The 7,307-nt window shown below is 44.9% G+C and overlaps 1 protein-coding gene across 6 annotated transcripts in view; it reads left to right on the top strand.

The window, feature by feature from the left end:
* The window catches only part of Sv2b (synaptic vesicle glycoprotein 2B), a 174,085-nt gene that overhangs the window by 7,169 nt on the left and 159,609 nt on the right, over positions 1–7,307 (top strand). The gene's annotated exons all lie outside the window — the stretch shown is intronic.

Here is a 7,307-nt window from a genome sequence, read left to right as displayed (position 1 = left end):
GAGAGAGAGAGAGAGAGAGAGAGAGAGAGAGAGAGAGAGAGAGAGAGAGAGAGAATATGGTAAAGAAAGATTGGAAACCTATAGTTTAGTTTTAGTTTATGTGAAAATAATAGCCATTACTCTCTTAATCAGACCACCCCGGTTACTCTAAGAGATCTTCAACAAGGTTGAGATTCTCTCATAGAGAGCATGAGGATGGTCATTTGACCCTCATCTGGTATTCCAGTCACCTAGTTCTGTACCATGTCTTTTCCACTGTATGCACTTTGCCCCAGCTGTGTATGATCTTATGGTCTTAGGATGCAGAGGTTGAAGATATCAAGATGTAGAGGTGTTGAGGTCTGTGATCTGAGGTTGGAACATTGACTGAATGGGGGAACTCCATCTATGTAGCCACGGGAAGTCATTATCTATGTGACCTTTGGTGATGTGGTTGTTTTGAGTCCCCCATTCTCCTGTCAGTAATATCTCACCTGTGCTTCTGTATGTGAGCCTAATAAATTTATTTGTACACCATGCTCAACTTGGGGACCTTGTCAGGGACAGAGGACTTTGTTTCTGTCTCTATGGAAAATTCATACAACAGCCTCAAAGATTCCTTTGCCTTGCTCTCTGGTGTGATAGAAATGAGTTGCTGGAACCTTTAAGAGGTGGAGCTTATGCAAGGTAATTAAGCTCACAGGGCCATTGTCCTCCAAAGACATTAGTGTTGGAGTAACTTAACTCTCATAGGAACAGGCCCTATAAAGCAAGGTCCCTTTCACATGTCTGGTCTTTTGCCTGCTTCTCTGACATGTTGGAGTTCACCAGAAGCTGACCAAATGGCATCACCCAGTCATGGACTTTAGACTTCCCAAACCACATGTAACGTCAATAGCTCTTCATAAAGTTCCCTGCTCCAGATATGTTGTTATAGCAATACAAAATAGACAAATATAAACTCAGAAAAACAAGTCAGTCCATCTTATATTTAAATTAGGGAGTTTTTGATGAGGTGATGGTTTGGCATTAGACTGAGCTGAATTTGAACTCAGGCTTTGCTACTTTCTAGTTGTGAAAACTTGAGCAAGTCATTTAATTTCTGTGGGGCTTTGCTTTTCTCAGCTATCAAATGATGAGGACGAGGGTGATGGTGATGATGACGATGATTGTGAAGGTGACAGTGATGGTAATGGTGATAATGTCAGTAACATTGATGATGATGATGACAAGAGGAATAATAAATGTCTTCTCCCCTCACTCTCTGATTTGGAATTGTGCTGAACCCAGTGTTAGGCAGAGCATCACCATATCAGCAGGAGGGAGACCCAAGAACTCACATGTGACATTAGCAGTGATAGGTAGGTGTTTTGTATGAGGCCTCTAGTGTTCAGCATTAGAGAGTAGAATAATAATGACCCCGTAGGCTAGAGATGGCCCACATGACCCTGAGGGAAATCAGGCTGTTTTCTATTATAAGCCAGTTAGTCCTGCAGTGTGGCCTAGTGTGTTGGCATTTCATGATGGGACTCTCTTGGTCGCCTGGAGTGTGTAGACACTGATTTTCTTGTTGGAGTTCCTTGGGGACTGTTCCCATAATATCTGCTGCATGGTACTGTACCTGGAGGTTCTCTTTCTCCTCAATGCAGACACACATGTGCACCGTGTGTGGTTACAGATATACCTGTGAGCATTCACCACTGTCCTTGTTCTCCTGGACAAGGGTTGTCGTGTTTGCTCCATATTGGCTTGGGCAGGAAATACAGAGTGATGACTTGGTCATCAGCATGTCACAGGCTCACGTCTCTCTCCTCCTGTCTTCTGCCTTTGGGCCTTGTGTCTTTGGAGGCTACCTGTTTGTTACAGAGATCTCTGCTGTGCCTGCCACCAGTTCCTGTGTGCACAACCTCTTCAGCCTGCACAAGGTCGTGGTGACTGCTTAATGCCTCAGAACCTAGTGTCTTTTAGGACATTACATCTTTCCTCCTGCATCCATTTTAGGGATGGGAAAACGTGAGGCTCAGAGACACAAGTATCTTTACACAACCGTGTTTCTATCAGCGCTGCATAGCTATAGGACAAGGTGGTTTTTCCAGACTTGTAGCCTTGAACCTCAGGTGTCCAGTGGGTGAAACAGACTGTACATTGTGGGAGCTGGGTGCTGTCTCTGTTGTCATCCTTGTGTGGTTAGCAAGTTCAGGAAACTCCAGGCTTCCTGAACTCCTGTAGGTAGGAGGGTATCACAATTCTGATCTTTCCATGGTGGAAGCTGCAAATGAATCTGCTAAGGAGAAGGAAGGGGACCTTCCCAGGGTAATGGAGCTGTGCATTATTCCTTGCAGGTGGGCTGGTTTTGCTTTGGGAAAAGGTGAGCAGATTCCTTTTCAGGTCTGGGACATGTCCAAGGGAGTAAAAGGCCTGTGCGGTGTTAGACCTTAATGTCCCAAAGCTGAAGGGAGCTTAGAAAGCAAGGAATCTACACTCCTTATCTAGCCTTGGAGAAGAAAATAACTTACCTAAGACCTTACAGTAAGTAAACTATCTATATATAATCAGAGTCCACAGCGGGGCTGTAGAAACACAAGCATCTATGAAAGGTCAAGAAAGAACAGGAAAATCGGGCCTGGGTTCACTTCATCATTAGGTCCAGAAACTGTCTTAGGAGCTTCCCAGCTTCCCAGGCTGGGCAGGTCCGTCAGTAGCTTCCTTTGAATACTTTAGTATTCTGGGACTCTTCTGGCTGTGCCCCAGAGTCCGGGTCCAGTGAAGGTTACTCCTGTCGTCTCTCCTGCTTTGCCCGAGGCCTCTGCTCTATTGCCAGCCACAGAAGCTGACTTTTGCCTGATCTGCAGTGTAGCAGATGGCACAGACATGGGGAACCTTGCTGGAGTATAGCCCCGGTCTGAGGGAGAGGAAAAAGTGGTATGTTCTAGGGAGAGTTCTGGGTCTGGGTGATGGAGGAGGAGAGGATGCAGCAGTGCCAGGAACTCCTGATCTTAACCCTGGAGGGCTCAGGGACATTGCACCGCTATCCCTGGGATGATATATTGAGATGACTCAGACCCAGGGACCCTAAGGCCAGTCTGCATAGGTTCCCATCTGGGCTCTGCTTCTTATTCATATTAGACTCGTGTAAGTCATGTGGCAGCCTTGAGCCTCAGTCTCTTAATCAGAAAAATGGGAATAATAGTGGACTTACCTACTCTGTAGAACACGGGGAAGAAGATGTGAGTTCATTCGCACGGAGGTCTAGGCCAGGTCTTACTGCTTCATGAGTGCACACAAAGGAGTTTCCCTGGAAGTTCTTCTAGTTTCAAAGTCATTGCTGTGTGTATCAAGTAGGAAAAAACTCAAGGGCCACTTTACCATGCAGAGTAACTCAGTTTTCTGTCCCTCAAAAATGGCCCCTTGAACCCTTAGCTCCCCGGTCACAGGCTTGGCTATGTGTGACCTGAGTCGTTCACGAGTTTAATTTGGCTGTGATCACAGACAGCCATTCAGAGAGGAAGCCATAACCCTGACCAAGTATGGTGGGTCATTTGATGAGGCTTTAAGTCGAAGATTCTGGAAAACATTTAACAAAGAAAAAGAAGCTTCTAGAACATTACTGCACAGAATGGGTGATATGGAAATACCCAGGTGCTCTGTTTGAAGCAGCGTGGGAGAGGGGTGAGCTTCAACAGTGCCTCCCCTGAACGCTGACATTTAAAAAGGACTTGCTGATTCATAAGCTTATAGTGGGGCCTGACTGTTCTGCATTCTAGAGAGGCAAGGACTAGCACCAGGTGGGTTTATTTCCCAACCAGTTGCCTGGATTATGTGGTTCTACCTATGCTGTCCAAATCCTTATCAATTAGGGACTTGAGCTCACTCACTTCTCTCAGATGTTTTGATTATACTGAAACCACATTATAGACATCTAGGAAGTCAGGAAGAGTATAGGCCATCCATAACTCCCACTGTACAGCTAAGCACACTGCTTTAATTTCTCTACTCAGAAATAACCATATTGACTATTTGCTTCTGGAGTCTGTGACAAATACTGGCAAATTGTTCATTAGAAATCCTTTCTTCCATATCCTGACTATGCAGACTGCATCTTCCAGCATCACTTCAGGTGGGCGTGGCCACATTATAGTTCTTTTGTTGGATTGAGAATGGACATGAGAATGGGTGGACCACTGATTGGCCCTGGAAAGGGCTGAGCCAAGTTAAACAGTTGACAGTACCCACTGACACCTTTGCCATGACTAGTATGATTGCCACCACCACAGAGTCTGGAGCTTTATAAACAAGTTTTTTGTAAGCTTATGGCCACACATGGCAGAAAAGTCCTTCTATGTTTCTTCTTCACACAGAGATTAAAAAAAAAAAAATGTGACAGCTGAAATCACTCAGGTTTCCTGCTCTTTAGAAATGCTTTAAATTTAAATAAGGACAGAATTAAGGCCTGGGGAGATGGCCCAGCAGTTAAGAACACTGTTTTCTGTTCCAGTGTATCTAGGTTCAATTCCCAGCACCCACATGGCAGCTCACAACTGTCTGAAACTCTAGTTCCAGGGTCTTTCTAGATATTCTGAGAGTACATATACCCTCTCAAGAGACCAAAATCCAGCACCCCCTTTTCTTTCTCCCACTGTTTCTTCTACAAAATGTTGGGAATGTTCTAGAATTTTCTATCATTTGGAAACCAAGAGCCTTTCCATGATACTTATCGGCTACATAACCTCATGCCCAACCTTTAACTGCTCAGTCCCTGTTTTCTCACTTGTGGACTGGTCACTGTAAGATCTGCATCCTGGGCTTGTGGGAGAACCCTGAAGGCGGTGATGGTATGAAGTACTGAGTGATGCTTACAGCTTACAACAGGAGCATTCCCATTGGTCTCAGAGTTGAGACTGCCATCTTGGCTGCTGTCTTAGCTCAGACGTCTGACGTGGTTGCTGGCACATGGTGCATGTATGCTTTGTTTATTTAGTATTAGACATGGAGAACCTTGAGTGTGTGTATTTCAAAGGAGGATCAATGAATGCTGGGTTGGAGAATTTAGGAAGGCAGTGGAAGGACCAGGAGGAGATCCTGACAATCTAACCTCTTAGCTTTTAGGAGCTGGTTAAACTATGCCTTTACTAACAGCCAAGAGAGAAAGAACACAAGAGAAAAAGTCAGTCTGAGAGAAGGTCGGGTGTATTCTGTGTCTCCTGTGTTCTTGGGGTTGCTCTATATTTGGATGGTGACTGTCTTAGCTGAGGTTAATCCTCTTTGTTCCAGTCATCAGCCAAGGGATTAACTGCTTTAAACTCAAAGCTTTAGTGGCCCCCGCAATGTGAGCTTTGTTTTGCCAATGCCCGAGATTCAGGGGGTCAATTTCTGCTGAGCTAACACAGAAGGCCCCTTTGTGGGCATTGGTCCTAGTTCCTTGTGTTAGGGAGAAAGAGACCGAGGGTCTAAGAGGGAAGTGATTTACTACTCCTGGCAGATTTATGACCCAGAATTCCTGGCTTGAAATTCTCTACTTTGTACTGCTCTGGACTTCTGTGAAGGAGTTAGGTCAAGAACCTTTGCTGAGAGAGCAGAGCAGTGGATCTATGGGAAGAGTCTTCACTGATGTGAACCCCCTTCTGGATTCTAGCAAAGTCTCAGTATGTCTATGAACAATCTAGGCTGCTGCCTCACAAATAGATAAGCTGTTTGGAAGCACACAGAAGGGACAACCGCCACCATGATTTTTTTTTTTTTACTGGCTTTGTTGTGGTTAAGATTCATTTCTGGACTAAGAAATCTCTGCCTGGCCTAGTTGGGACCCACACCTAGTCCCAAAGGTCAAAATGTGAAAAGCCAAAGTTGCCTGTGGTGAGCATAGGGGGATGTTCTTCAAAGGAAGCTACCTAAGAAGAGAACATGGTTGCTAGGCAGGCAAACCCCACAGATGTTTGCCACTCTGAGCAGACTCCTCCGGCTGAAATAAGGTTCATGGAACATTAGCTTCATGGGAGAGCATCAGAACCTTCCAGAGTCTGGCTAGTTTCTCCAGCTCTCCTCCATTACTTAGGAGCTCAAGTGTTCACAACTATCTTGCTTACTCTAGGATTGAATTTAAAAAACTAAAATGCACAGAAGTCAAAAATGCAGATTTCCTCCTTAGATCCCTTTGCCTGTATTATGTATGTACATAGTATGTATGTATGTACATATGTTTGTTTGTTTTCTTGTATGTATTTAATGTTTATTGGTGGCCTATTGTGCCAGATGCTGAGATTAGTGTCAGGCAGAGAAGATGAGATCTCTGTTCTGAGGAGGTGTATCACAGCTTAGGAAGTTATAAGGCATCTCTGCCTATGTATATAAAATACACACAAACATTCTTAATATTAATTGTTTATTCTGCTGTTCGGTATGACAAGCTTATTTATAACTAGAAGACCCAGATACTTGATTAATACACATCAGGGTGCTGACCCCACTCAAAGGAAGAGGAGTGTTTGCATTGCACAGAGTTATTTAGTGGATGAGCATGACTTTGCACATTCTCCCTGGACATAAGAGTACATTGGCAATGGAAGAGAAAAACTCCGCCCTGGGACCATGCTGCTTGCCACTCTGTCCCTCTGATGCAGGGAGAGTGGGTGGCCCTCATTTGTGCTGCTTCTGTTTGCAGGCTGTGAATAGGAGCTGGCACTGCAGGCTGCTTTGTTGTTGTGCGGAGATGTTTGAACACGGGACAGCATATTGCTTTGCTATTATCAATTTATTTGTGTAATCCCAGCAGCTGGCAGTGGTATAATAACTTTCAAGTGAGAAAAAAAACCCTATTTGCTTAGAGAGAATAAAAATAGACAGAGAATGAGGTATGTCACAGATGACAGAATTCACAACGGCAGGATTTTTCTGTGGTTAGACTTCCCAGTGGGGTTTTCAAAGTGCAGAGAAGGGTCATGCTTTCTGGAAGGGAAGCCTGTCTTGTCTTCTTTGCATGCACCAACAGAGCTAGAAAAATGGCCTCAGCGCTTGGGATTTGCTCAGGCTGTTGCTGATGGGGACTCTGCAAGCAGCCCTGCCTGAGATGGAGTACAGCAGAGTACAGACTTGGGCAGTAAAGTGCCACCCTTTGCCCTTTGTTCTATGGTATGATGAGCAGAGTCTTCAGAAATATGGTCTTGTTATCAAGTAGTCGTGATGGGCAGCCAGAAGCAGTGACAGAAGCCTATATTATTTTAGGGGCCTCTGGGGTCTTACTGACCAACAATTCATAGGGGGGGTGCCCCATGTCTACATCTGGGATCTTTGTTCAACAATCTATGGCTTTTGGGAGGAGAATTATCCACCTG

This window comes from Mus pahari, chromosome 1 (genome assembly GCF_900095145.1).
Source record: "Mus pahari chromosome 1, PAHARI_EIJ_v1.1, whole genome shotgun sequence".
In the NCBI taxonomy this organism is placed as follows: Eukaryota; Metazoa; Chordata; class Mammalia; order Rodentia; family Muridae; genus Mus; species Mus pahari.
This window is presented reverse-complemented; position numbering and strand designations above follow the sequence as displayed.